The sequence below is a fragment of the Lutra lutra genome, chromosome 5, assembly GCF_902655055.1.
Source record: "Lutra lutra chromosome 5, mLutLut1.2, whole genome shotgun sequence".
NCBI classification, from domain to species: Eukaryota; Metazoa; Chordata; class Mammalia; order Carnivora; family Mustelidae; genus Lutra; species Lutra lutra.
Genome location: NC_062282.1, coordinates 116,915,890 through 116,927,397, shown reverse-complemented (window position 1 = coordinate 116,927,397; position 11,508 = coordinate 116,915,890).

Below are 11,508 nucleotides of genomic sequence, written 5' to 3'. Positions count from 1 at the left end.
CAACAGAATAAACCTCCAACTAAAAAACTATGTTTTTTGTAATTTCAACTTTTTATTTAAATCCCAATTAGTTATCATACAGTGTAATATTAGTGTCAGGTTTAAAATTAAATGATTCATCACTTACATACAATGCCTGGTGTTCATCACAAGTGCACTCCCTAATCCCCATCACCCATTTAGCCCATCACCCACCCCCCTCCCTTCCAGCAACCCTCAGTGTGTTCTCTCTAGTTAAGAGTCTGTTTTAATCCACTGAGCCACCCAGGCGCCCCAAGAGTCTGTTTTATGGTTTGCGTCTCTCTTTTTCCCTCCCTATCTTCATCGTTTTCTTTCTTAAATTCCACATATGAGTGAAAACATATGAGATTTGTCTTTCTCTGACTGACTTGTTTCACTTAACATTATACCCTCTAGCTCCATCCCCATCAATCAAATGGCAATATTTCATTCCTTTTATGGCTGAGTAATACTCCATTTTGTGTGTGTGTGTGTGTGTGTGTGTGTGTGTGTGAGATATTTTCTTTATCCATTCATCAGTCAACTAACATATTTTTAAGAGGTCAAGCAGAAATAAATCAAAGACAAAAAGACAAAAATTATTGAATGATGCCCCAACTCCTTAGCCTGATATTTAAATCTGCCCACATTCTTACATCTGGCTACAATATTATTTTCTTTTTTTTTAAAGATTTTATTTATTTATTTGACAGACAGAGATCACAAGCAGGCTGAGAGGCAGGCAGAGAGAGAGAAAGGAGGAAGCAGGCTCCCCACTGAGCAGGGAGCGCGACGCGGGGCTCGATCCCAGCATCCCGGGATCATGACCTGAGCCAAAGGCAGAGGCTTTAACCCACTAAGCCACCCAGGCACCCCTACAATATTATTTTCTAATAGGATTTTCACTCCCCTCTGCTTTCTCAAGAGAGTGTGATGTAAAAAATAGCATGATGAATTTAAAAGTATTTTAAATGGAGCAAATACTACCACATTTGGAAGTTGGGTTTTACCATTAAGTGAAATTCATCTTTAAAAGGATATCTCTTGGGGCACCCAAGTGGCTCAGTGAGTTAAGCCTCTGCCTTCAGCTCAGGTCATGATCTCAGGGTCCTGGGATCCATCCCCGCATTGGGCTCTCTGCTCAGCAGGGAGCCTGCTTCCCCCTCTCTCACTGCCTGCTGCTCTGCCTACTTGTGATCTCTCTCTCTCTCTCTCTGTGTCAAATAAATAAATAAAATCTTTTTAAAATTTTTTTAAATAAAAAATAAAAGGTTATCTCTTCGCACATAATAGATACTCAGTTGTTTATTCTTTTCTATTCCTCTCCTTCTTTAACTAAATTAAAATTTCCTCTAATATGTATACCTTTTGTTCATTCAGATGGCTCTGCCTGGCAAACCCATTCTTCCTATTCTAGTATGGCCAAATCCTACCTACTCTTCAAGAATGAATTCATATGACACCTCTTTTATATTTCTATTCCCAATCCCTACTGGTCAATAATGACCTTCCTAGTGACACTCTATCTGCCCACTCTGGGGCATTTATTTCATCCTCACTGTTTAGTCTAAGAATAATGGCAAATTCATATCTGGCTCATTTTTTAATGATGACTCTTTCCCTAACATCTAATATGGTACCAAGCACAAGAGTACTGAATAAGTAAATACATGTTATCTGAACATAACTTATCATCAGCCAAAAAATCAGAACCATAGAAATTATTGAAAAGTCACAAGTCCAACAATTAACATAGGGTAGTAACAGAACTGTTTTGCTGCATCCTAGGACTGTAGAACCTACATTGTGCTAATGTTCATTATGAAGGGACCATAGATTTTCCCATTTTCTTGCATTTGAAATATAGCCTCAGCTCCAGAGGCAAAATCTAAAAAGGCTGACAGTTCTTTACTTTGGATATGTACTAGTTGCTTATATAGTCCAAATAGAAGCAATTAAAAATAACATGCCTGAAAAAAATATATACCAAGCTTGGACTCCCAGTCCAATGACTCTTTTGGACCCATCAGGGAACTGAAATTGTAGGGAAAACTGCCATTCCAAAATCCAGAAAGAGAGGAGAATCCAGAAAGTTATAAAAGGTCAGTGTTCTTGTGACAGAACTACTGGAGTATAAACTGGTGAGGACACTCAAATGATAATTTCAACAAAGTACTGGAGCCCGAGTGTGGACTACCATAAAAGTGAGAAACTCCTAGGGGGCCTCAGGCTGAAGGGAGCCCCCAGAGTCTCATGACTTTTGTGGACCCCAATAGGTTCTTATGGTGAAAATTCAAGAAAAACCTCTCCATAGTTGTGGCAGAGAGAGACTATGGACTATGCCCAAAGCATTTTGTATAACAAAGACCTCTTCCCAAGAGCAGAGACTTCGCTTGAACTTATCTCAGCAGAGTGGAAGGATATTTGTCCCATTTCAGCCTCCTCTAGTGTTCTTGTCTCACCCATGAGGGTAACAAAAAGCTATATACATGAGAAAAACCCTCAGCAAACTAGGAAGAAAGGGAACTTCTTCCAACTTAATAGAGAGCAACTCTAATTAACCTACAGCTAACATCATATTTAATGGTGACAAATGAGATATTTCCTTTTAAGATCAGAAGCAAGGCAAAGATGCTACTAACACCACTTCCATTTAATATTGTATTGGAAATCCTAGCTAACGTAGTAAGAATAAGAAAAAAAAAGGAAATAGAAGATATGTAGATTGGAGAGGAACAAAGATCTGTGTCTTTGTTCACAGATGATATGATTGTATATGTTGGAAATCCCAAAGAATCAACAGAAAAACCTCTGGAACTAATAAATGATTATAGAAAGGTTGCAGGATACAAAGTTAATATACTAAAGACAAGTGCTTTTTTATATACCAGCAATAAACAATTGGAACCTAAAATGTAAAACACAATACCATTACACTAGCAGCAAAACAAAGAAAGAAAGAAAACATTTAGGCGTAAATCTAACAAAATATGACAAGATCTAAAGAAGGAAAACAACAAAGTGCTATGAATGGAACCAAATAAGATCTTAATAAATGCAGAGATAGTCTATGTTCATACATAGGAAAATTTATTATTAATATGTCAATTCTTTCCAACTGATATATAGGCTCAACACAATTCCAAGCAAAGTCCAATAAAGGGATCCTTGAAAAAAAAATGACTATTTCTAGAACTGAGACAAGAAATACACAAGATAAACCTAGCATCTCCAATGGTCAAGCCAGAACAGTTAAGCACCATAATAAGTAAATATTGGATATAAGACAAAGAATTTTAAAATACCCATATAAATAAATGATTCAATTAATAAATAGGGGAGAATAGACAAATCACCAACACAGAAAATTCCAAATAATTTATGGAGATACTTCACTATCAAAAAAGGTGGAGCACAACTTTCTGCTACTTAAGTACGGTTTGTGCATAGTAGCTTCTTTCTAAAGGAGAGGAAAAATAGTTGACAATGGAGAATTCTAACCGTCACCACCTTAGCTGAGTGACTGGTTAACCTCAACAGTAGTAACTCATTTTTAGTAGTATGTACTCTTGATAAGATGTGATGAAAACAGATCATCTTCCTTCCCAAAATTCATACTACCAGTCTAATCATGAGAGAAACAGAAAACTTTCAGTTGTGGAGCACCTGGGGTGGCTCGGTCAGGTAAACCTCTGACTTGATTTCAGTTCAGGTCATGCTCTAAGGGTCCAGAGATGGAGCCCCAAGTCAGCCTCCATGCTGGATGTGGAGCCTGTTCAAGATTCTCTTTCACCCTCTCCTTCTGCCTCTGCCCTTCCCCACTCACATGCTCTTTCTGTCTCTCAAGGAAAGAAAGAAAAAAGAAAACTATCAGTTGAGAGATGTTTCACAAAGTATCTAACTAGCACTCCTCAAAGCTGTCAAAGTCATCAAGAACTAGGAAAGTCTGAGAAACTATCACAGCCAAGAGGAAAAGAGACTAGGAAACATGGGGATTAAGGAGAGTGGTGGTTTCCCAGATGAGATCCTGTAAACAAAGGAAATCTGAATGGAGTATGTACTTTAATTAATAATAATGTATCAATATTAGCTTATTAACTATAACAAATATATCACGCTCAAGTAAGAAGTTAATAATAGGGAAACTTGGGTACTAGTTATAGAATTCTCTGCACTGCTTTCATAATTTCTCAATGAATCTAAAAGTGTTCTAAAATAAAAGGATTATTCAAAAGAATGGTAGGCTTAGAAACAGATAAGATTATGTCATAAACTTTGTCAAGCAGTGTATTTCCTTAAGAGGGTTCTGTGGAATAATGGAACCAAATGCCTTGCCCCCAGCATCCTATCATTCCAACTAGCTTCAAGGTTGCTGCCCTTAATAGGAGCAAAGTTCAGAACATGCAGGCCCACCCCAAGAGTCAAGATTATCAGGTTTAAGATTCCATGTAGGCAAGATCTTTAGAGGTGTATTTTCACAGGTAAAAACAGCCTGAATTTCTACTAGTTTGTAGGGAACTGAACAATTAATCAAACAAACTAGCAGAGAACTGCCCATCACCATGCATGCTTCCCTTCCCTTTCCAAATGGGACTTTTTCATTGTAATAATTGTGAGCTGACCTAAACCAACATGATTATCCACAATTGTGAGGTTCTTTTACTTAAAGGTTGGCTTCCAAAAGTTATAGGTAAATATAACCTAAATATTCGCTTCCCTCAAATTTGCAACACTGAAACCAAATTCTGCCACATGTGCTTTTTATTATGTGACTATACAACATTTCCTATAAATGCAATAAAGTTTGAGTTCCTGTTCCTTCTAGTCACTCTAACCATACCATGCATGGAAGAAGAATCATTGGAGACTAGTCGCAGTCTTTGGCTTATAGAGTTGGATTAACTCAAAGAGCCTCTCCATGCATGTCTCATTACACACCTAGACAAAATTCCAGGTGCACAGTGCCATTCCATAGAGAAATGGAAACAGAAAGGAAAGGCTACAGAAGTCATTAGATTCTCAGACCCCGCTCATGCAAGGGCAGAGATGAGTGTGTAACATTTCTAGACAGTACACATATCTTGAACATCACTTATTTCACGAATGAGTAATCATTTCTAAAGTCAATTATCTTAATTAATAAATCCTTTGTTGGTGGTGAGATAAAGATAATTGAAGCTCCGCTCGTAGCTGCAAGAGTGGGCTGAGCTCTAGCAGATGCAGTACCAACGCAAGTGCTTCAAATAGTAACCACTCAACGGGATATATACACTAAAGCTGACAAACACACACATTTGGCACTCTAAAGTATTTTCTTTTTTTTTTTTAAAGGATTTATTTATTTATTTGTCAGAGACAGAGGGAGAGAGAGAGAGCGAGCACAGGCAGACAGAGAGGCAGGCAGAGGCAGAGGGAGAAGCAGGCTCCCTGCTGAGCAAGGAGCCCGATGTGGGAGTCGATCCCAGGACGCTGGGATCATGACCTGAGCCAAAGGCAGCCGCTTAACCAACTGAGCCACCCAGGCGTCCCCTCTAAAGTATTTTCAATCAAATTTCAGATCTGCTTTCCTCCGTCCTTGTGTACTGTATATACAGGGATCAGATAAGTTTTGGCTTTTAGTAAGTAGTTCAATCATGGAAAACCTTATAGTGATTGATGAAGAGAACTGCTCATCAGCTGGAAATTTTAGACTTTCAGTTGCTTGCAGTAAGGAGATGATATTCAAGGATTGTCTCCCATGGAGAAAAGGGGAGTTCTCTACTCCTGGCATTTTACATTTCTTTAATAGGAAAATAAAACTACAGCACAGATTCTGTCTTTCACCCCAAAAATCTGCAGCCAGCCAGTTGAATGACAAAGACAACTTTTTTCAAAAAAAAAAAAATTAACCAATTGTTTCTAAATTCTCTGGGCATTTCTCAGTGAAAGGACAAACAAGCCCAAAAGAACACACACACATATGAAAGTACAGTTAAAAAATTATTAGAATTTAGCTGACAGCGAGACCCTCAAACACTGATATCCATATAACAGTTACATAATGCCAAGCAAACAACAAACCACCTACATTAACTTATAAAATACATTCTACAGAAATCATTTTAAAATTTTATTTTCTAGCTAAGCTATTTCCAGTCTTTACTCAAATGACACCATCTCATTTAGGCCTTCCCTGGTTACCATATCTAAAACTGACCATCCCATATATTCCCTCAGCCCCTTTCCTTCATTATTTCTTTAGCTCTCTTTCTGTATAGCATACTATCTATTTTACTTATCAGCATTACTTTATTTCATATAAATTTTCTTGAGAGCAGGACATCTTCTCTCTTTGGTTCACAGTTACATTCCCAGTGCCAGATCCATACCTATAACATGGTAGTAACTGCTCTGTTGTTGAATAATTAAAATTAACCATTTACTCTTGTGGGTGATAAGACAGATCATTGTCGTTATATGTTGCTTGTTTATATAGGTGGTAAAATTGGGAAAAAAAAAGGCAATAATGTTTTTTAATTGAAAAAATCAATACCTTGAAAATCTATCTAAAGAACAAATGATAACAGACAATAAATGAGATCTAAGCAAGTATACTCAGGTATAAAAGTACTAGTTTTCACTATAGGTCCATTACTTTTCCTACTTTATCTTGAAAGTATATATCATTACTCAAATCAAATTAGTTCACTAGTAACCTTTTAGTAATCATTTTAATTTTTTTAAGAAAACCAAAATAAATGTCAAATGTATTGGCATTCTGTAATGCAATTTCTCCCATTATTTGGAAGTACACTATCAAAAGCCACAAATGATTACTCATTTAGCTACTCTCTAATAAGATACAGACTGAAAGCTGAGAGCGATACAGAAAAAACATTTCTAATAAAATAAGATAAACTGCAGTCATGACCAAAAACCTAAGTAAGCAAATACATTCCAAAGTAAGAAATGGATAAGTTCTTCAACCCTATTTTCCAGTAACCTTTTCACTGCTAGACAGAGAATTAGAAAACATAAAGGATAAGCATAAATTCTTGGTATGAAATGAACATTCATCTGGATCATACAAAGTGAAGAGAAGCCAGTATAGTGTGCCTAAGAGTGTAATTATTCGAGAATTCTATGCTGGGTTTTCCACTTATTAACTTTGGGTTCTTGGGAAAGTTGCTTAACATTTTTGAGTTAGAGCCTTAGTCTGTCCCTCTGCAAATGGAGGTAATACTCTCCTCTCCAGGTTATTGTAAAGATGAGTGGTATCATTTCCATTGAGGCTCGATATACTGTCCGCATACATTAACAGACTGTGGCTTAACCAATCTGCAACTGGATCACAAGCCCCACATCAATGCATATCCTTTGCTGTCCTGAAGGCATGGGTTAATTAGGAAGCACTAGAGTTGCAATCAAAAGACTCCCCTATTTTTTTATGAAATTATTTATGAAAACTTGTTATAAGGTTTCTATAATGATTCAGGATATTCCATTAATAGCCTGTGGTACATTCTCAAGGGAAGAAAAAAGTTCATTCTAAAGAAGATATAAACGAAAATACAGAATGCAATAACATATAAATTGCATAGAAAACAGTTGATAAAATGTTAATACCATCAAACAGAAACAGGCATATTAAACATGGGTCAAAGTACAAACACCAGGACGAAGTACTAGAATAAATTCATTTTCTTAAAGGTAGATCCATATAAAGATGTCCTATAAGTTATCCAATCCTTCACATGTAATCTAGATTTCTACATCAAATTTCTTATTTGTATTTTTTCACTCCACTTTTCAAAATTAATACTAGACAGTGTGCTTGATATTAGAATTTCATCCTAGGGGCGCCTGGGTGGCTCAGTGGGTTAAAGCCTCTGCCTTCAGCCCAGGTCATGATCCCAGGGATCTGGGATCGAGCCCCACATCCGGCTGACTGCTCCGCAGGGAGCCTGCTTCTTCTTCTCTCTCTGCCTGTCTCTCTGCCCACTTGTGATCTCTATCTGTCTAATAAATAAATAAAATCTTTAAAAAAAAAAAGAATTTCATCCTAGATTTAGCCCCCAGCTAAATAATCTATTTTGCAGGTGGAACGCCAAGCCAATGATGTAATAATGTAATATAATGATGCTTGGTCATATAAGACTGAGGTCATTAGAATGAATTTCCCTTTGTTTTGAAAGCTTAAAAATACAGAGCCCTGTCTACACTATTCTCCAAGTAGTAAACCTATAAAATAGGGGTGTTTCTGTCTCTTTCTGTTTTCCAGCCTTTACTTACCCAGCAAAATTTGCTGATTAGAGATTTACACCTCTCTAGTTCCAAATCCTTTATGTTCCTTCTTGCAGAGAGAAAAGTGTTTCTTGTGCTAGTTATCACGGGCAAAAAGGAAAACAAGGGATTCTGAGATCACAGGCTATTGATCACAATTCCAAAGTCACTGTCACATTTCTCATCCCATACACCAAAGAACACTGCAAGCAAGCAGACCAGACCTGGGGCCAAGCCATGATCACCACTGAAACAGGTTTTTAGCATCAACAGTAATTCACCAAGGATCCATTACTACTGATGAACAATTAGCTCACCCCAGAAAACACCAAAACTATACTTATGACAACAATTTCCACTAGAGGCACCTTTATTTTTTTTTTTCAATATGAAAACTTTATGTAAAGTTTATTGCTCAGTTAGTGAAAGGCTGAAATTATAACACCTCAAAACAACACATCAACACAAAAATCTTTTTGTTGTGTAGACAATTACAATGCTTTAGGCTTTAAATATACAAATTTAACACATTTCAAATTAATAACATTTCAAATTAATATAACCTAAGAATGCAGAACCAAGAAAAGATTTTTGCATCAATACTTTTTTCTTTTTTTTTAATTTTTTTAATTTATATTCAGCGTAACAGTATTCATTGTTTTTGCACCACACCCAGTGCTCCACGCAATCCGTGCCCTCTCCAATACCCACCACCTGGTTCCCCCAACCTCCCACCCCTCACCCCTTCAAACCCCTCAGATTGTTTTTCAGAGTCCATAGTCTCTCATGGTTCACCTCCCCTTCCAATTTCCCTCAACTCCCTTCTCCTCTCTAACTCCCCTTGTCCTCCATGCTATTTGTTATGCTCCACAAGTAAGTGAAACCATATGATAATTGACTCTCTCTGCTTGACTTATTTCACTCAGCATGATCTCTTCCAGTCCCGTCCATGTTGCTACAAAAGTTGGGTACTCATCCTTTCTGATGGAGGCACAATACTCCATAGTGTATATGGACCACATCTTCCTTATCCATTCGTCCGTTGAAGGGCATCTTGGTTCTTTCCACAGTTTGGCGACCGTGGCCATTGCTACTATAAACATTGGAGTAAGATGGCCCTTCTTTTCACTACATCTGTATCTTTGGGGTAAATACCCAGTAGGAGGCACCTTTATTTTTAACCTGTGTTTTGTTTTTTTGTTAGTAGTAAGCTATTATTCCTACCATGAGTATCTTTACAAAGAGACTTTACTTGACTGAGACTCTTAATACTGACTCTGGGATTCTTAATAAAACTAGCTCAGAATAATGAAGATATTTTAAAAAGAAAAATCTCAGTGTCATAGCTGCACATTTAAAATAGGTTTAATGCTCTGGGGCTCCCTTTGCCTAATTTGTTTGAAGTTTCAGGACCTCTTCAGAAATGCTGAGATATATACAAACATTCAGTTTCAGAGAATGGAATTCAAATATACTGATGGACCTACTCCTCTTTCCTCTCATGGAGTGAGAGCCTAGTGGGAGAGATGGAAACCAGTTAGAATCAAGGGTAGGGTTCCTCTCAGTGAACACAATAGTATTCAAGTGGATGAGAATGCCATTTGAAAGTGAAGTTAAATTTCTATCCAACAAATGGACTGCCCAAACACATCTTGGGCAGTCAGTGGAGGTGGTCCCTCTCACAAAATCTCAGGACTTTTTTTTTTTCTCTACTTAAGGGTTTTTGGGTTTTTTTTTAACATGTTGTTAAGCATCAGATATTTCTTTGCATTGAGTATCTTGTAGTACTTTCTTTGCCAGGAACTGTTTCACATTCCTTATCACTTATACTCATCACAATAATATATCCCAGACGTATTTTCTGGAATAGATACTATAAATTAGGAAGGACATTACACCACATCAATTCTAAATACATGATGTTACTGCCTAATTTAATAATATTTGGTAACCTGATTTGAGAATCATGACCATTCTAAAAAGCCATAAAAGAAATCTTTTTACTGAACCAGAAAATAAATGGCATCAAGCAACATTAAAGGGAGTAGTTTGAACACTGGAGGAATGGAATAGTTCTTTGCTATCGTTGGTCACCAGGTTCTTCCATCAGGAAAGACCTTAAAAGTTTTCTTTTCATTCTCCTCTAGCCATCAGAGATCATTCCTTACATTATGAGATAACACTTTTTCCCTTAATAAGATCTATAGTTAATTATTGTACAATCTGTTCTGTCTTTAAAAATCCTATTAGAACCACTGTTCTGATTCCTGTATGATCACTAACCTTACTAAACTCACCTGGAGATAATGGTGAAGATACTCATCAGCCTTTAGTTGCAGCCAACTAGACCATTTTTATACCCAACCAGACGGTATTTTTTTTATGACAACCCTTATCATAAAATTGGAAGAAAAAAGAGTCTAGAGAAAAATATGAAAGAAACCAAGATTTTTTACAAATATTTGCTTATTAAGCCACCCTTTGTCATTATTGCTAATTTTAGAATTAGGATAAAATGTGAAAGGAACCTATGATTGGAAACATTAATTCTTAAACAGAGCTATACTGTTGAATTAAAGCTGCGTGTGTGTGTGTGTGTGTGTGTGTGTATGCGAGCGCGAGTGTGTTCACATAAAAATGTGCAATGTGAAAAATGGAAAGTATTTCACAGTGTTGCTGGCTAGATGGATGTGCTAATAATCCAGGTCAGCACACATGCCCCTATTCAGCAGCTCTGGGCGCACTGTGATGATTAGGAATGCTATTTTGAAAGGTGGAGCAAGAGGTCTGCCCTTGCATACACAAAAGTACAGTCCTAAGCAACTAGATGATAATTACCCACTCCCATTACCATTCTTTATAAAAGAATAAGCTATTAGTTGTAGAAAAATTACATGCATGCATGGAATGTACTGGGAGAAATGACTGAGGACCATAAATATTACTAAATACTTATACTACCCTAGTGTCATGAAATTACAAATGTATATAATGAAAACTTAGCATCTGAAATCAACTCTTCCCACATAAAAGACACTTAAAACGGCTTATATTTTTATGCCTTTTGGTATCTTACTACCTATTGATGTGTATAAATCTTAAGCTCATATACCAAGTCCACAGATCCTAAGTGACTTGGGAGGGATCAGAATGGAGAGCAGGACTGATGACATCCTATACCAGATCTCATGCCCATACTGTCCTGGTGTTTTCCTTCTTTTTTCCAACCAGTTTTTCACCTCCTGT